At 37.1% G+C, this 27,929-nt stretch overlaps 1 long non-coding RNA gene across 1 annotated transcript; it reads left to right on the top strand.

Annotated features, from left to right (window-relative positions):
* Positions 1–4,398: 4,398 nt before the first annotated feature.
* Positions 4,399–27,703, top strand: LOC118499341. The gene is made up of 3 exons (XR_004901858.1): positions 4,399–4,416; positions 8,609–8,613; positions 27,621–27,703. It is a non-coding gene; the product is annotated as an uncharacterized LOC118499341 (long non-coding RNA).
* Positions 27,704–27,929: the final 226 nt, after the last annotated feature.

The following is a 27,929-nucleotide window of genomic DNA, read 5'->3' as shown; positions in this document are numbered from 1 at the left end:
CCCCAGGCCTTCACTAACTTTACTCCTCTCTATCCTTCAGGTTGCCTTAGAGTTTACTTACTCTGGACACTTTCCTTAACCCTCTTATTGCACTATAAACCTCTCCAATATGCTCCCACAGAATATCATCGTCATTCCATGGTACTTATCATGCTGTATTATTATTGCTAACTTATCCATAACCCCTCTCCAGTCTGTAAAGTTCTTTTGGAATGATACTGTATCTTGTTTATCTTTACACTCCCAGCATAAAATAGGATCTCTTGAATGACTAAATGAATCCATGGAAACAGCATTGTCGTCAAGAGCCAGGAAACCCGCACTCAAGTCCACACCTCACTATTTAACCTTGAGTTTTCAGCTGACTGTAAACTCCCCATGGAAGGGAATGTAGAAGCAGAAAAGTGATCTTCAGTCTGCACAAAACCATGTGGTGGGGCTGCACAATGCCCTGATGGTCCTGTCAAAACACTGTAGTCAATACCTCCATATGCAAAAGATTGCAAGGAACACCGGGATGCTAACATACATAAAAGACAAGCACCCCTGGGAACTCTGAGGAAAAGGAAATACGAACAGTCTCTATAAACACAAAGACTCAAAAAAAAAATCTCTTCCCTAAGTGTTATGGGAAGGAGGGAACAAACTGAAAGGTCCAGTGTAGAAATATGAATACTTGCCCAGATTATATACCCCAGCTGAGCTCTCTAAGAATCAAGTGTTATTAAAAACTAGCTTTAATTAGGCAGGACTACAGTCTTTGCTGATTGAAATTTATTTATTAATTTTTAGCAAAGTTTCCAGTTTCATTCCTGCTCTTAATTGGGAACATTTCCTTAAGTGAAGAGTGCTCACTTGTGCAGAATTTGAGCATTTCCCAGGGCTAACCTCCATTTGACCTGTTGTCTAGGTAAGGGCAGGACCCTCTCCATTCTGGCAGAGCGTTGGCCCTGTTTTTGCTGGCATGTAACTGTGGAGTGTGATCCATCATGTTTTATTTAATAGAGTCACTGAGAGAAAGAAAAAAGGATACTGCTGTGAATTAAATGTCCTTGTCTCTTCAGGCAAGAAGATAAAAGTCTTGACTGATTGCTGAGATGGCTGGAAATGGAAGTATTAATGCAAAACAATGATGTTGTTATGTTTCTGTTTTCTGGAGCATTGTAAATGGTAGTGGAAGTTTTAGTCCAAGCAGAATAAAAACAGACTTTATCCCTTGCTAGAACAAGCAAATTCAGCGAAGTCAGGGAGCAGAAGGTGAAGAACCAAGGAGTAGGACCTAGAGACCTACCTTCCAGTCCTGGCCCTGCTGTCCTGGCCTTGAACACGTCATTTACTGACCTGGCCTCAGATTCCTTCAGATGTGAATGTTTTGCTACATAGGCAATATAAAGTCTCTTCACTACCTGTAATGTCATACAATTCTTTCTTCTAAATTAATCCAAGCACTCGGCCTTAAGTAATCATCCTCTGGAAGGGGCTACTGACCTGCTCTGCCCTCTAGAAATCTTAAACAAAATTATCAGAGATTCCACCAAGTTCTGCCATTTCTCTTCAACAATACATAAAAAAAGGATTATATTAAGACATAAAGTAACAGGAGAAAGTACAGGTGTTAAGTTGACTCTATACGATAGATTAAACTTGATAATTTACTAGAATTAATTTAAGCTTAATTATGTACACAATGAACTAACTACATGTAATGTGCAATGTGGTTTTGGTGTGTCCTTTGAAGGAAGCCTCCACCTCCTCCTCACTTAAAAATATGGGGAAATCCCTAGTTAAAAACAAATTATAGAAATAGCACTGTCCTGATATGGTCCAGATATCCTCTTTTTTTTTTTCCTCCCTTAATGATTCTGTAACTTTCCCTGATTTGGTAAATTCCTGAGTTTGTATTGTTCCATTTCCCAGATTGTACATAGAGATATCGACTCTTTGATATACCCAGGTTTTTATTTTTTTTATTTTTTTTTTTTAGAAAAGCTGGACTTGGTTTATTTTTTTAATGTCTTTCTTTCTTTTTTTTATTGTTGTTCACATACAGTTGTCTCCATTTTCCCCACAATGCTCCCCTAACCCCAGCCATTCCCACTTTCCACACTTGATCCTACCTCCCTTTGGTTTTGTCCATGTGTCCTTTGTAGATATTCCTGAAAACCCTTCCCCTTCTTACCTACCCCCAATATCCCCTCCCACCTCCTCTCTGGTTACTGTCAGTTTGTTCTTAATTTCAATGTCTCTGATTATATCCAAGTTTTTGAAGTCATCCATACTTTACTACAACTGCCTACAGTTCAGAGTTTAAGTTAAGTATCTTTTACCTACTACATTTCTTACTCTTCCTCAAAACTACTATTCAGATTCAGGCATTGCTGGTACTAAAGGAGGTTTAATTTTCTCCAGTGTGGGTTTCGTCTGCAAAAGCAACCAAAATGGCTACTCAGAAATGGCTGCTCTCATTTCACTCTGGCTCCAGCTATGGTGTGTGTGTGTGTGTGTGTGTGTGTGCACATGTGTGTGAGATGAGAAAGACAGAGAGATGCAAGCACAAAAAAAGCTGCTAAGAGACAACTACCAAATTCCATAGCTCTAAACAGAATCTGATTAATTCAGGCCATGCCCAATATTACCCACTGCATCAGAACCCAAATTCAAGGCAAGATTTTAAAATGGAAGTTACATTTGGTCTTCAAACAAATACCAAAACCACTTTCAGAACTCACTCCAATAAGACATGCACTCTTAAAGTGGTTGTGAAATATTCTTTCATTTTATATGTGTTTCAGGGTTTGTTTTTGTTGTTGTTGTTAAATATCTGATTCTTAAAACATGAACACAATTTACACCCTGAAAAACTTGAAAGTCAATTCTGTTTGAATCAGAAGAGATGCTGACTTCACTATTGCTTTTGTTTAAAACAATTGCTTCATAATTTATATGCTGTAATATCCATATCTCAACACCAGGTCTCGAGAACAGTGGTTTTCTCTTCTGCTTTGAAGATTTTTATTTCATTCACAAGTTGTTTCTGGATGTAGGAAGTCAAGTGTAGAAAGATGAACTCTGGAGTTGTGGGTAAAATTGATGAAGTTAAATCTTTTCCCTCACTAAAGTGACTCTCCCATAATAAACAATGATCATTCTCTCAGGCCACCAGGGCATAGCCACACACACAGTGTGAGTAATTCCCTAGCAGAGTAAATTAACAAATGTAACTCAAATGAACTTAACTTGTTAGAGCAGAGAGTTAATGAGCCTGAAACATGTAAGAATAGTTTAGGAAAGTGAGTTTGGGCAAGCTCCAAAGCAACAGACTGCATTCCAGACACCAGCAAATCTAGGTCATTTGTCACAAGAAGGAACAGGAGCAAGAGAGTCAGTAACTGCCATCATCTTTGGAGGAAAGTCAACTAAAAATGGCTTGGTAGAGTGTTCAAATGATAGCATGACTAGATACTTCACAGAAAGGGATGAAGCGTTTTCAGATATATAAAGTGGATTTGGAAGACACAGACTTATATTTATATTACAGTCTCTATATTAGACAATATATTTATCCTTAATACCCGTATTTGTTCATAATTCAGTCTGAAACTGCATTAAGTTTTGTCCTATTTTTAAAATGTTTAAAAGGAAAAAATAAAGCTAAAATACAATTATGAGGAAAATATTATCCGACTTAAATTTCTTAGAATAAATTCTTAAGTTTTTGGTCAGTCTCAAAAATCAGACTACCTGCTGAAAGATTCTGAGTTTCATGATTCCTGAAGTCAAATATTCTTCTTTAGACTTGGTTCAATAATGTAAACTTTCTGTGCTTCAATTTCTTCTATTGAAAATGGAAATAAAAATAGTACCCTGCCTCCTAGAATAAGTTGATTATGTGCCTAGTACTTAATACACTTTTGTTGTTATTTCAAAAGGTATGTTATTCTCAAAATAAAATGAAGGTAGATTTCTACCTTACACCATATAAAAAAATAATAGTTGGATTAAAGATATGACCCCAGCTAGTATAGCTCAGTGGGTTGAGCACGGGCCTGTGAACCAAAGGGTCACCAGTTTGATTCCCAGTCAGGGTATATGCCTGGGTTGCAGGCCAGGTCCCCAGTGGGGGCTGCATGAAAGGCAACCACACATTGATGTTTCTCTCCCTCTCTTTCTCCTTCCCTTCCTCTCTCTTTAAAAATAAATAAATAAAGTCTTAAAAAAAGATGTGAAAGTTAACAAGGAAATTTTAAAAATCCCTTTCAGAGGGTACAAAGTTTCTGTTACACAACAATTTGTCCTACAGATTTACTACATAGCACAGTGTAGTAAACAATGCTGTATCATAACAAAGTCTTCTAAAAGGCTAGACTTTGTTGTGTTTTTATCACCAAAAAGTGACAAAAATAAAAAACAAACATGGTGAGAGGAAACTTTTAGAGGACATGGATATGTTTATGGCACAGATTGTGACAGCTTCATGTGTGTGTATGTACTTATCTCCAAACTCAGTAAATCTTATACATTAAACATATACAGCTTTTTGTATGTCAATTACACCATAATAAAGTGCTTTTTAAAAAGGGTGAAAGAAAAGATACTATATTTTACAATCTTGAGAGAAAAAGTTTGTGTAACATGACAACAAAACTAGGAATCGTGGCAGAAATAACGGATTCAAATATATAAAGATTAAACCTTCTACATGGAAAAGTAGTTTCCATAAACCAATTGAAAAAAAATTATTTTAAAAAGTATTTGAATGAATGTGACAAAAAGGTAATGTACTTAATATATTTAAACTTCTAGAAATCAAGAAAAGACTTCCCAATGGGAAAAAATACAAGAAGAGTACATGAACTGGCTACTCCCAAAAGAAATAATGTGCGTTTCTTTTTAAATGCTCACATCACTAATAACCAAAGTCATGGAAATTAAAACAATATTGAGGTTGATAATAATCAGGGTCATGTCAGTGGTGACATGTGAATCTGATAAAGAACTGAGAGGTAAGAAATGAGATTTAAGATTAAGAAAATAAGATGGAAAGCGTGGGGACAGGGATGGACAGGGATCAACAGGGAAAGAAAAGGAATCAGGGAGAAAGTCTGACCTAATTGAACTGTGGGCAGCCTAGATGGCCCTTTGGGTCTTAGCTTGAAATAGACCTGGATCTGAATCTTTCCTCTCATGTCACACCTTACACAGCCTTGGAAAGCTACTGCCTTTTATTATTCTTAGTTTTTTCCTTTACAACTCAAAGTACAGTTGTAAGGATTGAACAAAACAATACATTTGGCTCTGTAATCTCCATCCCTGGCTCTGCACAGAGCCTCAAAGTTTAATAAAACTGTTTTTCCTGATTAATGCAACTCTCCCTCCTGCTGTAGGCCATGCTGAGATCACCCACTCCAGGAAAAGCAAAAAGGAAGAGGACCAGGCCTCCTTCACCCTCAATCCTCATCCATAAAACTGTCAGCAAAGCTGAACACGGCTGGCTCCTTCCAAGATTAAAAGCAAAATGGACATGAGGAAGTTTCCAGTTCTCAGTCTGAGCTGTTTATTCCAGCAACCAGGAACAAACCCTCTTGACCAGTGAGTGAAGCAAATGTAGCTGGTTTTGCCCATGGCTTTTCTTCAAGGGAGAGCAGGGCAATTACACTACTCACATTTGGTCTTTGGTTATTTTATGTAGTTTTCTTTTTAGTGAACACTGTATGTTTGATTTTTAAAATGTGGTCACCTTTTATATATTTTATGCACATTTATTAAGTGTGAGGGAATGTTCCCTCTTGCTGCTACAGCATTCAGAAACTCACTATCCCAGAGATGGGAATGAAGGTTCTGACAGTAAGAAAGTAAATAATAAATATGTTCATAAAGACATAAATAAAATGTTTCTTGGGAATAAAAGGCAAAAATAGCATAAAGAGAAAAGGGGCAGGACGGAGGGCGAGAGGAAAGAAATAGCAACCACTGGTTGCAAATGAGGGGCCGGAGGGTTATCCAACAAAGATTGCCACCTAGTGGAATTGTAACTGCGTCTCTTCCTTTGGCCTCAGCTGGTCCTGGAAAGAAACCAGAGTGATAAGAGCAGCTGACCTGAAAGCCCTCAAAGCAAAATAAAAAGCAGATGAATAAATGTTGGCACATCAGTGGATTCTAAATCTTGACAACACAGAAGCCTTATTTAATTTGATCACTGTGCATCAGAGACTTTAAACTGCCATTAGTCTGCCACTCTTTTCTCAGTTGCAGAAGGTTAATGCTATTTATGGGGCATAAGCCAGCTATATTTCATGTGTGAACAAATGAAAGGAAACAAAAACCTCTTGTGGTAAAATGAAGAATAAATATAAACACTATTGTTTTATCCTGCTTTGCCTTCATGGACCTTTTTCCCAATCCATTTAAATAAGTTCCTCCAAAAAAGATTATCTATATATTCAAAATTTTTAAATGAAATGAGTTGATATGTTTTCAAATGACCAAAGTGGTTTAAATTAGACTAGATTTTTAAGAGGTCAATTCAATACAGTAAAAAAAGATAATATTGGTGGAAACAAAAATATGTTCACATTTAATGTTTTCTTTCTATTTTATCAAACGTCAAATCATATGTATAAAGAATTTATTAACTCGATGTCTCCATACTACTTTGCTGACTTAAACAAGGGTTACTATATTATCTGCCAAAAATCTATTTAAATGCCAAAAGCAACTTTGTATTGTATTTTTATATGATAGAGAAAAAAAGCAAATAAGACTTGTATATTATTTTTTTACTCCTGCCCAGGAAAAGAAAAAATTAGAAACTCTCATATTCACTTTAATCATATATTCTACCTCTACGCTCCAAATTCAATTCTCATTTACAGTTTTCTAAGGTTTGCATACATTTTTTTAAGCAGAGTACCATGTATCTGCTTAGCATTGAATACTCTGAATTCACCTATTTTAGTACACACATTTAATGACCATCCAGATTCTTGCACAGAGAACAGGTCAACAGATCCAAGAGGATACTTTCTCACAGTTAAGTAAGAAGTTAATTGACTAAAGCTAGAACATACGATCCACTAAAATGTTGGGTTGGCCCAAAAGTCTTATTTTTTTTCTGTAAAATAAAAGACACATTTTTTATTTTCACCAATAACTTTATTGATTTGGATATTTTGAGTATGTCAGCTACCACATGGTATAATGTTGATTGTTCTCAATTAATGTCTCAAGTTGATCACTATCAACTTCAACTGGTCTACCTGACTGTGTAGCATTGTCCAGCAAGAAATCTTCAGCACAAAACGTCACAAATCACTTTTGATGCATTCGATCAGTCATAGCACCTTCTCTATACACTACACAAATCTTTTATTATGTTTCAGTTGTGTTTTTACCTCTTCTGAATTAATAAAGCATAGTATGCTGAAAATGTAGAATATTTTCTTCCATCTTCAATATTAAAATGGCTGCACAAAACTTCACCAATTCGGGTTTTTTTAAAAATTCATGCTGATTTGAAAGCTGTCACGAGACAATCTAATGAAATTGTTTCAAATAAAGTTAAAAACTACTAAGTGCTACTAGAACCATATTATGGAAAAATACCAAATGAACTTTTTGGCCAACCCAATTAAAAAAAAAAAAACAGTTAACAGTAAATTTTTCATTGTGTACCAAATCTAAAAAGCTTTACAAGAAATAAAAAAATAGCCCCAGCTCCCTAAACACAACTTTTACCTTGGTTAGAGGATCTCACCATTTTCTTATTGAGAAAGACCTACGTCAAATGTGATATCTCAAAATCCCACATTTTCCTTTGATGAAAAAATGGGTGCCATGAATTATATGTATTTCTTACTGCATAGTAAACATCTAAAGCATTTTCCACAAATTCTTTTGCCATCTTCACGTGAGGTCAAGTTCAAGAACCCCCTGTGTGTAGTGGTAAATAGAGAGACCCTTTGTCTAACTACACAGGCCTCCTCTCAGCTCAATAGGAACATGTCTGAATCAGCTGCACAGCCTCAGCATTACTCTGTTCCATAAACAGATGAGTCGGGGAAAGATGACTGAGAACTCAAGTGCATGCCCAGCCTCTTTCTACTCTCCAGCTGACTGACAACAGTGGGGCAGGCTCTCCCACTGAATTACTCTAGGCTGTCCCCTTTCATGCATTACATACTCCCCTTTGGAACTGGCAAATTCTAACCTGGAAGAAAAAAGTTCAGCCAGTCAGCAGTATAGCAGGAAGTAAATGCATTTACAAGTTCCAAAGTTATATTAGTAATCTCTTACATATTTTCTACATATTTTGCAATAATAAAAAGCTGACTTGGGGAATATATACCCTACCATCAGATTAATTCCTGGAAGTAAAATAAACAGGCCATAGAAATGTGAAACTCCAGGGCCTCACATTCCACTGTGCTCAAGACTTGTGCTTTACGAACAGGGAACTGAGGCATGATTGCTCTACTGTGTTCCAGTTCAGAAATGTTCTCAGTCTCTAAAAGGTCACCAGAGTGTGCCCATATTCATTGTGTCTTTTAGTGCTTTGCTAATGGCTTTTCAAAACTTTCCTGCTACAGAACAAGAAGGCTTCAAGATAGAGATGGGGTGGTTCACAATCAGTGGGACTAAAGTGAGCAATCTATAAAAGCTGATCACATTTTATCCCACTAAGGGATAACCCGGAAACTGCTCCTGATCTACATTTTTCCAGTTTTCCTGAGCAAGAAAAAGAAATCAGCTGTCCATTCTTCTGCCATTTCACAGCCAGCACCACACACGGACCCAGAAATCTAGTGACAGGTTAATGGTTAGTCTCATAGCCCTCACACCCCTTGTTTTCACAGACCAGAGAAACTGACATATCTGTTGGTCATGAAAATCTAAGAGATCAATTGTTAAGTGGTACACATGACCCCTTTATGAAACTGCCATAAGAGTGATCTTTCAGCAGTCCATAAGAGTGATCTTTCAGCAGTAACTGTGTGATCAAGAGTCTCCTTAAAAATCCTTAATTGCTCCCCAGCACCTTGGGATAAAGTTCAATTTTCTCTGTTTCTCTTTACAAACACATTCATAACACGTCCCTTCTATTCCTATTTTTATACCCTAATTTTCAACCACTACCTTTATCATCACTACTGCTCATTCTACCCTGAACTCCAGTTAAATATTTGAAATTCTTGGGTCTGGCCTTGCTTGTGCTTTTATGACTTTGCTCCTTTAGGGTCCTCTCCCATGAATGTGACTCTCTTCTTCCACCAGTTCAAGTTTGCTGTGATGAGGTCCTCCATCCGACAGCCCAGGAGCAGATCCTTACCAGCCAACCAGTCAAGATGAAGATGACTATAGCCCCAGCAGACATGTCAATTTCAGCCTCATGAAAAACTCTGTGCAGGAACCACCCAGTTATACTATGCCCAGACTCCTGACGCACAGAAACTCTGGTAAGTGTTGTTTGAAGCCATAAATAATTAATACAGCATCTCTTAACACTCATTTTCTAGTACCGGTCTACAAAGAATTACCTCCTCTCTCCTTTCTAATCTATTGTGTCCTTTCCTGTGCCTCTCACAGGATTTTTATGCATGTGACGTCGACAGCTCCATCTCTCCCACTCTACTTGAAGCTGTTCAAGACTGGGAACGGTTCCTTCGTCCTTTTAATCCTGAGATCCTAGCACAAGGCCTGGTGCAGGGAAGGGTGCTGTAAATGTTTGTGAACAGATGAATTGAGTAAATTAAGTAATAACCTAGTTTCAGAAATGAAAAAGTTTGCAAGTCAAATTTGTTTTCTTTCAAGTATAGGGGATTGTGCTGGGAATTATCAGGGTAGCAAAAAACCCTATTAGAGGTTTCCTTTTTATTCAAAGACAACCCTGCCTGGCCACATCATTATCCAATGTGAGGGATATTCAAGGTTATTCTTTCTGGGTGGGAGAGAGAGTCAGTTAAAATGGAAATCTCATCCTGATTGGTGTGGCTTAGTGGGTTGGGTATCATCCTACAAACTAAAAGGTTGCCAGTTCAATTCCTGGTCAGGGCACATGCCTGAGTTGTGGGCCAGGTCCCTGGCTGAGGGCATGTGAGAGGCCAACTATCAATGTTTCCCTCGCATATTGATGTTTCTCACCCTTTCTTCCTCTCCCTTTCTCTGTCTCTAAAAAATAAATAAATAAAATCTTTTTTTAAAAATGGAAATTGCTCAGGCTAAACACCCTCAAAGATTACCCACTTTGGACAAGGAAGAAGCATGTTTCTTCATAACTGCTTGAAGGATATCCCTTCCAGAAGGAAGAAGTTCAGGAATTGAGGGGAAAAGCAGACTTGATGAGCCCTTCCCCAAGAATAAGGACATTAGGTGGGAATCTACAGGGATTCTAGCTATTTCAGGGGGAATTACAAAATATCAGTGACTGTGTTTATTGTATACACTATCTCCTATTTTGAATAATATTAAAACACATAAAGTAAAAAATGTCTGGATTTGTCTCTGGGAAGCAGAATGTATAATAGAGACTAACAACCACTCTTGCTTATGGGTCTCCTTTAGCTACAGAGAGGCAGAGAAGATTAGAAAAGATGGAAAAGAGAGCTAATTCTCTGGGGCCAGATGCAAGGGAGGAAAATAAAAATAAGCAACTTCATTCATGTATCCAGCTTATCTCCCAGTTGGTGCTACACCAATCCTATGCTGCAAAGGTAAAAGTATTTCCCGTGTTCTAGTTTCAGAATGCAAGCTTCGGGGAATTAACTAATTTGTCTTTGGTTCAGCAGCTAGTAAACAATAAGATAGTGACTTGAAGCCAGTACTCAAAGGCTTCCATTCCATATTCTTTCCTCTTAGACTGTGCATAAGGTGTTGGTTCAGACTTTAATTCGCTTTTCTGTTCTCTTAATGGGCATTTATGAGCATTGTCCATGTGCCAGGAGGCTCTTTACTACAGAAGGCACCATGAGATGGGGCTCCAGGGTGCTACAATGGAGGATCCAGCACCCAGAATGAATTTCCTGCCAGGACTGACCCTTATATTTGAGAATTTTTTTCAGCTGATGGTTTTTCTGTTATTATCTAAGAAGCCTTCCATCCATATCCTTGTTGTAAGAGAACAAATATTCTAGCACAAACAAAACTGATTGTGTCAAGTGTAGGAAGGGAAAGCTAATGGAATATTTGAATAAATGATGGTTCCAATAGTACAGCTGATTTGATATCTTACTTCATGGTAGAAGCTGTGCCCCCCACCAAAAAAAAAATATGCTCACTTGTCTCATACTTCTCTACATGGAGCACAACACTTGGGCTTGAGATTTTAAAACTTGAATAATATCAACATGAAAGCTTGAAACTTTGGTTAAATTTCCAGGGGCTCCCAAATGTATACATGCTGAGTAGCCACATGTCAACCCACTCCACGTCCACTATGTGATGACAACACTAGGTATTTAACAAATGGTGGTTGGCAATTTAATGAAACAAGTGCTGCAGCTGGTGCCTTCTGCATATCGTGTCACTAATTGCTTCACCAGCCCTGTGAAATGGATGTTCATACACCCAATATGTAATTATCTAACATATATTCGGCAATCATGTGCCAGGCAGTGTACTAAGCATTTAAGATAGCTTTTCTCATTTATTCAGTCATTCAATAACTATGTATTAAGAGCTTATTAGAAGCCAGGGTCTGTGTTAACCTGTGAGTATGTAAACAAGCGAACCAAAAAGGCAGGGCACTACCCTCATGGTGCTTACTCTCCAGTGGGTGGAGGCCACAAAAAAACAAGGAAAAAAATAATTGCAAAGTAATTACAGATGATGACAGCACTTGGAAAGAAAACAATTAAATGAGGAGATAAAAATGCTCTGAAAGGAGGATGTCTACCTAAGTCAGAAAGCACAACTGGGGAAGGCGCTGTGGGGTGGTGACATCCAAACTAATGCCTGGAGAACATGAAGGAAACGGCCATGGAGGAAGAGGTGGGAAATGGCCTGGCTTGATGGGTGAGCAGAAAAGACACCAGAGGTAAGATGGTCCACCGTGCATTCAGAAAGGCAGGCAGGAGTCAGATGATATGGGGCTTTATGGTTCATGGCAAGGAATTTTCAACTTATTTTAAAGCCACACAAAATCACTGAATGTTTTAAGCAGAGGTACGGTATGATCTGATCTGTACTTTTTAAAGATGATTCTGGTTGCTGTGTGGGAAATGAACCTAAGATGAATAAAAGTGGAAGTGGGGAAACTAATGGGAGGGTATTACTGCCATCTAGTCAGAGTGGGTGGAGGCTGGACTGGGGGGTGACAGTGGATATGGAGAAAAGTGGATAAATCTGAGGTATCTGTGATAGTGGAACCAACACAGCTCACAGAAGAACGTGATGTGGGAAGTGACCTTATGGGGTTAGTTGGAAAATTTATTGCCCATTTATTATACCTTTACATAGATTTTAAAAACCTAGAACTTAAGGTCTTAAATTATTGTCAATTTTATCTCAGTAAAATTTGTGGGAAATTACTGGCAAGAGCTCGAGAGTGAAAGCACTGAGAATTACAACAGGTGTACTCAATTTGAAGACCTTAAGGTCATTGCTTCACACACACCCCTACTCCTTATTTAGATTTTCTCCAGGTGGCCTCAGGTTTGTCCATCTTCTACACTGGGTCCCTGATCTTTTGTTTTTCTACCAGGACTGCCATGTGCTGGTAAGTTGTGCCCTGCACAACTAGGGGAAGGAAAGGACACAGGAGGCTTTAAAGACAGGTTTACAAATTCACTGATGCTCGTCCTCTCAAAGTGCTTAACTCCCCTGCTGAGTGTGGACTGGAGTTTTCACTGTGATAATAGAATGTGCAGAATTAATAGGACGTCACTTGTGACATAGGTTATAAAGAGAGTGCAGCTTCAGTTGAAGGGGCATTCTCTCTCTCTCTCTCTCTCTCTCTCTCTCTCTCTCTCTCTCTGTCTCTCATCACTGACTCTGGGCAAGATGACTGCCACATTATGAGAACACTCAGCAGTCTATGGAGAGGCCCACAGGGCACAGCACCAAGGCTGGCAGCAACCACGTGAGTGAAAATTCAAGCAGATCTGCCCCCAGTCAAGCCATGAAATGACTTTAGCCCTGATCAACAGCTGGAATGAAACCACTTGAGAGACTCATAGGTCTGACCCACAGAAACTGTGACATACTAAGTATTTATTTTGTACTAAATATTTATTGCTTTAAGCTGCTAAATTTGGGGAGATGTGTTACACAGCGATAGATAACTAAGGTAACTACAATGTGAATGCTTCCTGGAGTTATGCAACATGGCAGCACTGTTCCCACCTTCACTGGTTTTCTATTACTATCTCTGGACTTTTATTCCAGTTAAACTTTGACCACTTTCCCAGAGAGTACCCCCATTCTCTGGGATGTGATGATTTCACATCCGTCATCTGCAGGTGAAGAAGTGCTCCACTTCCATCCACCTCAGACTCAATAGACTGGACCTGTACCTTTGCTGGCATTAAACAATATAGGCCAAAGTTTTCCACTTTACTATCCCTGTATACTGCCAGCAAACAATTCTGATTGTCAAACAGTGTTCAGAAGGGTAAAGGTATCAAAAGCTGTAGGGAGCTTTGCACACATAGAGATCCCTGAACCTCAACACTAGAGAAGCTAATTCAATAGGTTCTGGTGGGGTCCAAGAAACTGTATTTTTAGAGAGTCCCCAGATGATTCTGAGGCATGGCCAGGTTTTATAAACTCTGGCTTAGTGTTTGTCCCTGACTTGTGGAAACGAGGCCCATGACCGGAACCAGAAGCAACATTTCCTGTGTCCTCCTCAGGTCTCTCTCTCACATGCAACATAAAGTTTACATTTTTCCTCCAACACTTTTCTTGAAGGCAGTAACTGAATTATATTTGCTGAATGTCTGCAAAAATGCAGCAATAAGTATATATTGAATTTATATATGAGACACTTTGTACTTTTAGGAAACGGGTTTAACTTGATGTAAGTTAGTACTCAACACATAAATTCATTTTCTGCGATCTTGCTTTTGTAGGAACAAATTTAATTGGCATCTTCTCTGACTCTGGAGAATGTGAGGAGCATCTCAATACATTAATAAGTGGCAGCTTTTGGTTTATCAGCAATTGAGGCTGCAAAACTAATAGCTGCAGAAAATATAGCAAAGCAAAAATAGAGCCGTTTTTTCTGTTGGAGTTAAATTCAGGCAAACAGGACAGTCAGCAAAATGCCAGAGTCAATGATGCTCCTGCAGAGGGCTTCCAATAAGAGTAAAGGAAATGACAGTTTTCTAATTAACAGTGCAACGAATACTAAAAATGGCCTTAAAATAAAACGTAAAAGGTATTTTAATGAGTTTTGGGCAGGGACTGCTGATGAGCCTTTTTTCATAAGTGAAGAGAAATGTCTTAAATTAACCAAGGCCTTATGTCATCATATTGAAATCATATTTCAGGGAAATAAAACCCTTAGCTGGAAGTTAAGCAAAGACCCAGCAGGAATACTAATCAAGCTTGTATCTTATTCTAATAACTCTAAGAGACAGGCTCCTGAAGTCTAATTATCATGGCATTGCCTCCTTTTAACCTTCTTTCTGAGAAATTGTCACTGACTTTAAATACACACGTATGCACATGCCACACACCCCCACACACCTCACTTCACTATTCCATGCTTACCTAGTTGTCTGCCTCACTGTCCTGCCCTCCCTCTCCAGTGGTTCTTCAGTTGCTTTCCCAATTCCAGTTTCATTAAAATATATACAAAAACATCTACTATATTTAAAGCCTTCACTTGCACTGAACTTCTATTTTAACTATTTGCTACCAATTTTCTAAAATATCTCTGTAGATGGACAAAAACAGCACCCATTCTAGCTTGCAATCTAATGCCCACAACAAAGTGACCCAACTCCCATAGTCACTTCCGAGCTTGGGACAGAATCAGCCAGTCCCTTCTGCAGTGGACCTCTTATAGTGAAGGGTCCTTGTGTTTCTTCAGCCCTCTTCCATTTGCTTTACATGTTCCAGAAGTTTCTTGAATCTTCCTTGTCACTCTTCCCTCTCTTTCAGTACTGATATGACCTTATCCTTATTCCTATACTTTTCCTGTAATTCACAAAGAAAAATTAAAAGCAAAACCCATGAGCTCAGAAAAAGCCCACGAGAATTAATGTTTGTCAATAAATTAATAATAATAAGTAAGAATTGATGTGTTTATTAAATAAAGGGCTGATCTCTGACTAATTTCTCTAAAACTGTAATGTAGGTTTTGGGTTCCTCCAGGAGCACTTAGTGGTTTGTCTAGAAACTATATTGATGTTCAAAGTTGCCTTGGGGAAAGGAGGGAAGACACTGTATGTCTGTTTGGTCAGTGCAAAACTGGTTTCAGTCATCTGTAATAAGTTCTCTATCTTCTGTGAAACTTAAAGATTAACAGCAAGAATGTAGGAGTTTTTATTTTAGAGCTAGATAAATAAGTTATATAAATTATTTAAGAATAAAATGATTTGTAAAAAGAAACTGGAGCATTTTATCTATAACTATAGATTTCTAGGCATTTTATCTATAACTATAACCCATGAACTCAAAGCAAAACCTTCTGTAGCTCAATAGGTTTGCCAAGTGGTGAGTAAAAAATTCAAGGAAAATCTGTTATTTAGAATTCCTTGAAGAGTTCTAAAAGTCTGAGGTCTCAGTCTCAACTCTAGATTGAAGCTGAGATGAAATGCACTGACAGAGACAATGCTGAAGCAATACCAAGTACCCTGCAACTCAGAGTGTAGCATCTTGGACCAGAAACATCTGCAGGCTTGTTAGAAATGCAGAATCACATGACCACCTAGACTTTATGAATCATAACCTGATTTATAACAAGATCCTCAGTGTTTGAGAGGTCTGCCCCAGAGGGTTCTTCTCTAACTGGGGGTTATAGGAAAGTGAGATAGTGGGATCATTAATCTCTCCAGCTTTGCATCCTCCTAGTTGCTTCTCCTCCCAAGGTATGGAGTGGGGCAGTTCCAAAGACCAAATTAAGTGTTGTGGGCCCAAATTCCAGCTGCAAACACAAAAACTTGGGAGGCATAGGGTCAGTCCTGAATTCTAATATTCAGCAGTCCTAAATATTAAGCTAATATTAGAGAACAGGCACAGACTTCTTAGAGTTTCATATTAGTCAAGAACATGAGTTGTAGTAGCAGAAAATCCAACTCAAACTAAACTGCTCAAATAAGGGAACTTATCAGATCATGTAACTAAAAAACCTGTGTAGAACAAATCTAGGCACAGCTGGGTCCATGTACTTAAGCAATGGTGTAGAAAGCTACCCACTCCTTTTCAACATCTGTTTTCTTCTCTGTTGGATGCTTTCCCTGGAAGGCTTGTGCCTTAGCACAGCTCCCAGTTCTAGGTCTACCTCTTCTCAGATCCAAGTCCACAGAACAAGAGAAGGCTTCTCTCTCAGCAGGTTCCCAAAATTCTAGAACTGTTCCCTTGGCTGTGTTTTTTCCAGTTTGGGTCACACGCTCATTCCTAAACCAATCACAGTGGACAACTTGATGTGACTCTTAGTCACAAGCCTCCTCTTAGAACCAAGGATGAGGTCAAATCTGTCTGAAGTACATGGACTAAAAGTATGGGAGAGGTACTACCCCCAAGAAAAATTGGGGAGCTGATGGCAGAGGAAGGAAAGATTGATTTAAGTTAAAAAAGAAAAAAAAAACAACTATTTAGTAGGGCACTTTTCAACTGAAAGCTACAACTGCTCTCTCCCCAGAAGCAACAGCATGGCCATCTATTAAAGCAGTCACAGTAGGTCTGCAGAGCAAAGTGTATTTTTCTTGTCATTTTAGGGGTGTTCACTGTTCTATTACAATATCCACAATATAATAAAATTGAAATACATTTAAAACCATGTCAATTGGTAGCACTGCTTGTTTACTTTTTCAGAGTTACAAGGCCTGATCCAACTACCTAATGACTTAGGAAAGGTGAAAATCATTAGCCCTGAAAGTGCAGAAGAAAACTTATTGCAGTGGTGATAGAACTCTGGACAAGGCTGTGGCATTTGTGTATTTTGTCCCAATTGGGGTCCAGTGCTACCTCCTATGAACTAACATGGTAGGTATAAGCTTTGGTCAAAGTTTCCAAGATTTCTCCTGCCTCTGGGGAAAGTGACTTTGCCTCAGGGAAACACAGATCTCTCTCTGTAACTGAAAAATCTGAATACAGAGCTGTGGGCCGTATTTGGTGATGTTCAATTTTGTTCTCCACTACTCAGCTCTCAAGTGAACTATTCTGTACAAACCTACTTTAATTATGTATTAATTTCAATATTATTACATACAGTACACAACTGCTACTCATTAAAAATTAATCTGGATTCTATCCGTTTTATTTAGTATTCATTATAAGACAATGTTCACCTTTTTTTGGAAAAGGCCTCCAGATAAATGTGTTGCTCTACATAACCAAGAGGTGATTTTCCAAAAATAGAAATACCTTAAGAAAAATTCAGCCTGCATTTTCCTTTCCCTCCTCTCTTTAGCAGCTTCATTCACAACCATCAATAACAAACTGGCAGCAGGAGGAGCTGGCAAGGACTAGTTACGTGTAGCAGGTAAGGACTCTGCTATTCCAGGTGGTAGCTGGAGATGGACTGCCAAAATTCTATACTCATTTTGCTGTTAAAAGGAATTATTTTATGTTCTGGTCTTCAACAGCCCTGCTCTGAAGATTCTGCACCAGGGATGCCTTTGTTTAGAGGTTGAGAAGAAGCCCCACTGCTTTATTTCTCTATGTCTATTATACTTGTCCATGCAGATAGGTACAGAGCAAAATAATAATAATGCTTAAATTGTGTGGGGAGAATCACAAGGAATTTCAAAAAAGTCTCAGGCTGTTTACTTCTAAATCTGAAAATGAAAGCTAACATTTAAGGAGACCTTGCTATGTGCCAGTTACTGAACACATATTTTATTTAATCCCAATGTGAGTGCTACAGTTACTCTCACAATGAAGACTGTGTTGGCTTCATAATACCTTAGAAGGATTTCTACACATGTCCACATTTAATGAGCAATACTTTAACAAAACAATGCCCTAACCATGAATTCACAATGCCAAATAATTTACAAAGAAAACTAATTTTTGCAGCACAGTTGTTGTCTTGTCTGACAATATCAAATAAACATTTTAAAAATAACTTAAGGAATACATATTAGCTTGGGCATTATTTTCTTAATATAGAAATTGATGCTTCACTTCAAGCTATTTCATGAAAATATTGGCTTTAAACTAGAATTGACTAAGTAAAGTTTTAAAAATAATGCTTTGTGGCTGTTTCTCAGTGAGCTACACCTAAACAGGATCCCACCCTACCTTTTTCTTTGACTGTTTCCTTGGTGCTAGTTAACAAACAAGTAGAAGAAATAAAAATGTGCTAGCCTGATGCATCAGCTGAACTATTGATGTAAGTACAGAAAACAACTTCAACTAACAAAAGTGAAAAATAAAATACATGGTGAAATGTAGGTGGTATGATATAGGGACATTACAAGAAACCAAAGGCAGGGAGCACCCAGGCTTGAGGAAATCAGGGGAACAGGAATGAGATGGGGGTCATGAACCCCTTCTCTGTTTTTCACCTGCAGCACTTTCTACTCTTGTTTGCAGACCAGCTTTCTCTGATTTTCACCCACATGACAGAAAATGGTCACTCACAGTTCTCAAGTCTAAAAGATACATGTTGCCTGAATAGAAAACTATGCTTTCTCCCCCTTTCCAGGGCCAGTTTCAAATTCTCAAGAATAATAATGTGAAAGAACAACCAGAATCATATGTCCAACTGTGAACTACTCAACTGTGATTGGGAAGTGAGGTCAAATAGGAAAAAATGGCTATGAGGCTCATCAGTGCAGGTTGGAAGACAGATGCCAAAAAAGAGGGAGTAACTGTGAAATGGGCAGATGCCCTAAAGGACATTTTGTTAGTCTGAGTTTTACAGAGAAACAGAAGCATTACACTATTGGCTCAAGATATATTAGATAGATAGATAGATAGATAGATAGATAGATAGATAGATAATGAGGAATTGGCTCACACAACTACTGAAGTTGAGAAGTCCCAAGATCTATAGTCAGCAAACTTGAGACTCAGGAGAGCCAATGGTTCAGTTCTAGTCCAAATCTGGGTGGTATATATTCCTGTCCAAGGGCAAGAAAACACTAATGTCCCAGCTCAATCATCAAGCAGGTGAAATTCCCTTTTATTCAGACTTTTTGTTCTACTCAGGTCTTCAACTGATTGGATGGGCTCCACCCACATTATGGAATGCAGTCTGCTTTACTCACTCTGCCAAGTCAAATGTTAATCTCATCCAGAAACAGAGCTCATAGACACACTCAGAATAGTGCCTGGCCAAGGATCTGGGCACCCCATGGTCCATTCAAGTTGACACATTAAATTGATCATCACAGGTGTTCTCCACCACAAACAATACAGTCTATTCTGGAATCTGACCTTACAGACATAATTAGAATATTCATTTCATATTTTAATTTCTTACAACAATATAAATAATGTCAATGATCAAATTTTGTTAATATAAAACTAATTGCTATCTACTTGGAAGGAAAGTGAGAAGACAAACAGATGCCTTGACCCAACAGCATGTCTAGAGTCCAACTGATCACAGATTCCTCTCAAAAAAGACTTCAGCAATAGTAACTCTGTTCATTTCTTTGCCAAAGATGTTGAAGTAATGATGAGGGAATTCCTCAGATTTAGATACTTTCAGATTTATTTAAAGATTTTAGACTTTTTATGACATCATATTCTTCTTGGTTAAAGATATATGTGTGCCCTGATTCCAAATTCAAACTGATAGAAATTAAGACTTACCACAGTTGTGGATATGATGACTTTTTGCAGTACTAAGTTTAAGCAGAATTAAAGACACAACATTTTAATTCACTAATGTGAAGATAACCTATTAGTTTTTTGTGTGCACTATTAAGCAAGTTTGAAAGGTTAAACACTCAAGTTCCAATTTATAAAATAAAGGTTCCTCTCATCAGTCTCCTTGTTGCAGAAAGGAAGTATTATGGGAAGAACAAATATGAAACAATTTCAGAATACTTACACTTTTAAATAATTTATAATCCATCCTGGTGGGTTTGGTTCAGTTGGTTGGGCATCATCTTATGAACTGAAAGGTTACTAACACAATTCCTGGTCACAGTATATGCCTAGGTTGTAGGTTCGATCCCTGGTCAGGGAGCATAAGGAAGGCAACCAATTGATGTTTTTCTATCATGTCAATGTTTTTCACCCTCTCTTTCTCCTTCCCTTCTGCTTTCTCTATAATAAAAAATAAAGTAACATATTTAAATAATTTGTAATCATTTAGTCACTGAATACTTGAATGCCTACTATGTGGCAGAGCTGGATCTAATTTTAAGAGATTTACTTAAAATGCAAAATGTATATTTTTTATTGTTGAGTTATTTGGCTGTATTAAATATTAATGATATTTAAATTCTTGTATTTAAAACAAACCAATAATATTCTTCTAAGAATATGCCAATCTTTTAAATATAGAGCGTTTAAATACTGAGAATTATTCTGAGAAAATCAGATTATATATTATCCATTGTTCAGAAGCAGAAAAAAATAAAAGAAAGAGCATGATAGAGAGGAGAGAGAACATGATGAAGCAAATGGGGCAAAATGTAAACAGTTGGCAGAATCAGGTAACAGAAACTATGAGAGTTCTTCCTATAGATGCTTCTCAATTTATAATGGGGTTATATCCTGACAAATCTTCAATAAACCCACCATAAGTTGAATATAAGTTGAAAGTGCATTTAACACTGAACTCCAGAGTGTCAGTGGTTTGCCCTCGTTATCACATGCCTGACTGGAACTGAAGCTTGCTTCCATTGCCCAGCATAAAGAGACAATATCACACGGCATATCATGTGCAGAAAAGATCCAGATTCAGAGTACAGGTTCTGTACAATGCACCATCATAAAGTAAAAAAATCATAAGTTAAACCACTGTAGTTCAGGAACTATCTATACTATTCTTACAACTTTTCCAGGTGAACTTAAAGCAATATCAAAATTAAAGGTACCCCCAAAAAATGACAATATTTAAAAATAGAACCATCATAACATCTAGCAATTCCACTTCTGGTCACACATCCAAAGGAAATAAAATCACTATTTTGAAGAGATATCTGTATTTCTATGTTCATTGAAGCATTATTTACAATGGCCAAAACATGAGAACAACATAAGTATCCATTAATGAATGAATGAAGAAAATGTGAGATTTGCACATGTACATGCACACACACAATGGAATGTTATGCAGCTATGGAAAAGGAAATCCTGCCATTTGCAACAATGTGTATGGACCTTGAGGTCATTAAGCTAGGTGAAATAAGTCAGACAGATAAAGACAAATACTATATGGTCTCACTTATATGTAGAATCTAAAAAAATGAAATCATAGAAACATAGAAGAGATTGATAGCTGCTAAAGGCAGAAGGAAAATGGGTTAAAAGACACAAACTTTCTGTAATAAGATAAATAAGTTCTAGGGATGTAGCATGAAACATGGTGGCTATAGTTAACAATAATGCATTATTGTATTTTTTAAAGTTGTTTAAAGTCATTAAATCTTAAACGTTCTCATCACAACAAAAAGCATAATTATGTGAAGTGATGGATTTAACTAAACTTATTATGGTAATTATTTTGTAATATATGCTAATATCAAATTATTATGTTGTACATTTTAAACTAATATAATATTATATGGTTATTTGTCAGGTATATCTCAATAAAACTGTGAGAAAAAAAGTTGGTAAAGTTGGTAAGTGATAAACTAGCCATGAAGTCAATTCATGTAAAAATAAGGCAGCCAGTCAGCAGGAAGACACAGGATGATGTAGTGAAATCATGAAAGTTACTTTTACTGAATCTAAATTTTAACTTTCCTCTCAATGAAAAAATGCTTGGTAGCAAGTACTTACTTGTCACAGACGTCTGGGTATTTCCAAGTCATTTACAACTTTAGAAGGTTCATAAATGAGCTCCCACACTGTGATTGGCCTGCTCTATTTGAGTTTATCTCTTCTTTAGGAGTGTCACTACATCAGATGGATCTCCAAAGGAACACCAATGAATCTGTCACTGGGGAAGATCAAGTAAGATCAAAAACACATTCAAACTAAAAGTTACTTAAAACTAAGTTGATAATCCAAATTAAGAAAAGGAAGCTAACAGTTTTTTCACTTTATCATGGAGAGGGTGGGAGGATTAATCAGCTTGTTTTTGTAAAACACTTTTTACAAAAGATAAATTGTGCTGTAACTTGCCAAAATTCATTCTTATTATGCTTATTTGCTGTGTCCCACATAAATATTTAATGGTTTCCCTGGGAAGGTAAATCTTGTTTAATCCATCATCCTTTTCTTATTAGTCAAGAGCCAGATTTCTCCCCTGAATCTATTGTTTTTAAAAATGCCTCCAGATAGTTACTTATCAGCCAAGCAATAATCCACAAGTAACTCATGAATGTTTTATCTCTCTTAGCAGTGAGAACCACATTATGTGGTGGAACCTATATTTTAGTGCTCCTTCAAGGTAAAACAGTTGTTGATTTTCCTCTGTACCACTGTGGTTATAATCATGTTGGTCATTGCCAAGATAAGCTTTTTAAAATAGAAGAAGCAATAAAGTCCTGATTCATTCAGCTCTTTCCAAGTATTACTGACTCTAAAACATGCTTTGTTTCTGGAAATTTCAGTTTTATAAATTAAAAGGAAACACTCCTGGTGTCACCCAAAGAGGTAATTCTCAACTAGCACATTTCATATCTGGCTAACGAATCTAATTGGTGAGAAAGTAGAGGAAGGACTACTGACATCTCTTCACTGTAATTTCTACTCTTAAGTGAGACCAAAGCAGGCCCCAGACTCCAGCCAGGGCATTTGTCCCTGCTGCATGGAGGATCCCTGGCTGGCTTCCTCTTGATCTGCATGTCCCTGGACCTCTTAGGGTATCCAGGGACTCCTCCTTTGTCCAGGTTGTGTGACCTTAAACTTGAGCTCCTCCTTGGAGAAGTAGGCCTCCTTGGGTAGGTTGAAGAACCAATTCTGAGACCTTGAAAGGGTTACATTATCTCAAAGGGTTGAAATGGAGTATAGGATAAGCCATGTGGCTTAGAGAGCAAGCAAAATTAGAATCTGGGGTCTTTCACTAAAGTGCTGTGTGACCTCCAGCAATTTAAATTAGTCAACATTCCTGAAGCTCAGTTTTCTTACTTGCAAAATGGAGAAATAAGTTTCCAATGATTAAATGCTAGATGTTACCATATTTGTATCCTAAAGTGCAATTATATTTTAATGTAGGAACAGTGAATTTAATGTGAATAAAACATCACTGACCTTTAAGAGTTTACATTTATTTATACAATTATACATCACTCTGTTCTTTAGTATCCTAAAATAAAATTAAGTGAAGCCATCTTTAATTGAAAATCTAAAGATGTTTCTAATTGATCTGTTGCCATATTCTGTTAAGCATTTTTCTTTTCCAAAACTTATGCACATGAACTTAATTTTGTTGGCCATTTCAGGTTTGACAATAAAATTCCTGAGCATTCAAGGCTGCCTTGTATGGTTATACACCAGTTATGCACTGACAGCCTTAGGGAACGTCATTCACATAGACCACAAGGACATGTCTAAAAATGCCACATTTTATTCAGTGAATCACATATTGCTAGAAACAATCCTGTTCTTCATGAAAATGACCTGAACCTGGTATATACAGATACATCTGCAGTCCCTGTGGGATCTATGTCTGTATGATGTGTGACTTGGTCAACCCAGCCTCTTCAATTTGAAGATTTTGATTTAATTAAGAATATAGGCCTGGTATTAAGAATACCTGCCTGGTATTTTCATGAAATGATTGTTTATAATCATAAGTATAATTATTTTCACTATTCAAAGAGATACTGAGAATGATGCATAGACTTTGTTATAGCTTTAAAGAAACATCTGTTCTGTTGGATGTTCAATTGCTGAGTGACCAACAAATAGTCCAAAGCAATTTTGAAATTCCGTATTTGCTTTCTAGATTGCATATGTCATTCAAAGTTCAATGGGCCTAGAAGAAATATTTTCTGCCAAGTAATATTAAATCAGTATTCTTACATAGTGTTTTAAATATAGCACATTTAACCATAAGATATAAAATAGACATCACTGACAATTCTAGAATGAAAAGTGAGAAAATTTTTAAAAAGACTATTAAAATCACACAATCACATATACTATTACCACCCAGAGATAACCTCTTTAGACATTTTGCTGTATTTGTTCCCAGCTTTTTGTCCAATGGTATACATATGTGTATATGTAATGTTTTTCTACAAACTTAAATTTTTCCAGTTATATACATAATTTTAATTTTAACAATATCATTAACATTCTATAAAATACCTTCAAAATAACACGTTTTACCATTTTTAACATGTTATTTATTTATTTTTAGAGAAAGGGAAAGGGAGGAAGAGACTGAGAAACATCAATGTGTGGTTGCATCTGATGCACCTCCAACTGGGGACCTGGCCTGCAACCCAGGCATGTGCCCTGACTGGGATCTAACCGATGACCCTTTGGTTTGCAGGCCTGTGCTCAACCCACTGAGCCATACCAACCAGGGCCAAAATAACACTTTTAATGATTGCATGTTAACATATTATCAGATGCTTGGTTGCTTTTAATTTCAACTATTGGCAATTGTGTGATGAACATAAATCTTTGATCAAATAGCTCCTGATTTTTATTGGATATAGCCCTAGAATTTTTTAAAAAATTTGTTAAGGATTTTGTCACACATTGTCTGTTTTCCTCAATAAAGTTCATCCCAACATGCATTCTTACCAGAAAAGTTAAAAGCAATCATTCTATCATATTTCACCAAAAATAGATATTTTCTTTGAGATACAGATAAAATCTGTATCTCCAAGAAAATCTGTATCTCAAAGAGGTATCTACACTCCCATGTTCACTGTGGCATTATTCACAATAGGCAAGATCTGGAAACAACCCAATGTCTTTGAGGGATGAATGAATAAAGAAAACATGGTATCCAATGTAATATTTTCAGCCATTTATAAAAAGGAAATCCTGACATCTTCAAAAACGTGGATGAACCTGGAGGGTATTATGCTAAGTGAAATAAGCCAGACAGAAAAAGACAAATACCTCTTATGTGTGGAATCTTTTTTTTAAAAAAGCCAATTTCATACATACAGAAAAAAATAGTGGTAGCCAGGGGCTGGGAAGAGAAGGAAATGGGGAGATACAGGTCAACGTGCTCAAACTTTGGTGACCACAGTTAACAACATGGTGTTGTTTACTCAAGTATTGCTGAAAGTAGATCTTAAATGTTCTTGCTACACACACAAAGGAAGAGTTAACTATGTGAGGTGATGGATGTGTTAATTATCTTGATTTTGGTAATCATTCCACAATGTGTATGTATATTAAATAAGCATGTTGAACACTTTAAACATATGGAATTATATTTCTCAATTATTCTTCAATAAAGTTGAGGAAAATATTTTTATCATTCATTTGATATTGATTGTATAGCTGCAATGGGTGAAGATCCTTCAAGAAATGCAGCTTAATGAAATAAACAAAACCACAAATGAGTGAAGGAATTGATAAACAAGTGAATAAGTATAATGTGTTATAGTAATATATAATGTATTAAGGTATGTAGAATGAGCTCTTACTAAGAAAAGGTGAGGCAACTGGCTGAGAATGAAAAAACCCTAAGTTGCAGCAAGTGGTTGAGTAAGTAGATCAGCTGGGACAACTTTCTTTTTTAAAGAGAGCTTCAAGATATTAAAATGTATTTCTGTTATACAATATTTTAAATGTCATATACAGATGAATGATGAACACAGACATACAGCTTCCAAAAGTTGGTCAACCCTTATGCAGAAGTCAAACAGCTTTAATCAACATTTTGCACCAACTGAAGAAAAGAATCTTAACACACTGGGAAGGATCTAAACATTGTGATGAGTTTGAGGATAGCAAATTTAAACATGATGCAATAGAACACTGTCTGCATTTCAGAGGTATCCTTTCAGCATTGTAGCAGGGCTTACTGAGCATTTTTTTAGTAAAAAACACTAAGGTTTTTGAAAGGCTTCTAAGATCAGAATAAACATATTTAGTTCGGAAATAATGCATGCATGTTAATACCTAAAATTTTCATGTACCTTAGATATTTTACTACAAAACTATCTTTGGTGCAGGTTGAGGGAAGGCATGAAGTTGAAATGAGCAAGTCTATCAACTACAGAGCAGTATGTGTGGCCAAAAATGTTCAAAGAAAACACAGGTGAAACTAAACTGAATAAAAAGCTATTTAAAACTGACAAAATGCAAAATCAGGTTTCCTTGTTCTCTTATCTTGTAGTTAATTTATTCTACTACAATCCTTTAACTTGTTATCATCAATTTTACCGTCAGAATTATATTTTTAATATACTCTCAGTTATATATATATATATGACCTTCATAAGTGACCTCCAGAGCATTAAAAAAAAAGCCCCTGTCATCAATAAATCAACAGATAACAAGTATTGGTAAGAATTCAGAGGAAAGGGAACCTTCATGAACCATTGGGGGGACTGCAGACTGGTGTATCCACTGTAGAAAATAGTATGGAGTTCCCTCAAAAAATTAAAAATGGAACTGCCTTATGATCTAGTGATTCCATTTCTCAGTATATACCCAAAGAAGCCAAAACACTGATTCAAATGAATAGATGTACCCCTACTTTCATTGCAGTATTATTTACAATAGCCAAGTTTGGAAGCTGCCCAAGTACCCATTATTCAATGAGTGGATTAAAAAGCTGTGGTACATTTACACAATGAAATACTAATCAGCTGTAAAAAAGAAGAAAATTTTACCTTTTGTGAAAGCATGGATGGACTTTGAGGGTAATATGCTAACTGAAATAAGCCAGACAAAGAAAGAAAAATACCACATGATTTCACATATATGTGGAATGTAATGAACAAAATAGACAAACAAACAAAACAGTAATAGACTCATAGGTACAGGCAACAGACAGCTGTCAGAGGGAAGGAAGTTTGAGGGTCTGGGTGAAATAGGTAAAGGGATTATGAAAAAAAAACTCATGGATACTGACAACAGTTTGGTGATTACCAGAGGGAAAGGAGACTGGGGGAGGTAGAAAAAGGCAAAGGGAGGGATAAATGGTAGTGGAAGGATACTAGGCTTTGGGTGGTGAACACACAGTACAATATACAGGTGATGTATTATAGAATTGTACACTTGAAACCTATATAATTTTATTAACCAATATATCCCCAACAAATTCAATAAAAATATATATTTTAAAAAGCCACTAAACTTAAAACAATGCATGCCTGCCACTGTCTGCAATCCCTCCCAATATATCAAAGAACTTGTGTGTGAATAATCCTGCCTTGGGCTATTGTTCAAGAACAAATAGAAAAATCTAGGACTTTCGACCAAGATGGAGGCCAAGGTAGACACACTGTGCCTCCTTGCACAACCAAAATAAGGACACCACCAATTTAAAAACAAAAAAAACAACCAGTACTGACAGAACATTGAACTGTATGGAAGTCCAACAACCAAGGAGTTAAAGTAGATGTATTTATCTGGACCGGTAGGAGGGGTGGAGTCGGGGAGCTAGGACAGAGAGGGCTCATGGCAGGGCTGATGGACCCAAGGCAAGCAAGACGACAGCCGGAGGACCCAGAAAGCTGGCAGATTGTGCAGGGGTGGGCGCACAAGGTGGCTGGCAG

The sequence above is a fragment of the Phyllostomus discolor genome, chromosome 3, assembly GCF_004126475.2.
Source record: "Phyllostomus discolor isolate MPI-MPIP mPhyDis1 chromosome 3, mPhyDis1.pri.v3, whole genome shotgun sequence".
NCBI lineage: Eukaryota > Metazoa > Chordata > Mammalia > Chiroptera > Phyllostomidae > Phyllostomus > Phyllostomus discolor.
This window is presented reverse-complemented; position numbering and strand designations above follow the sequence as displayed.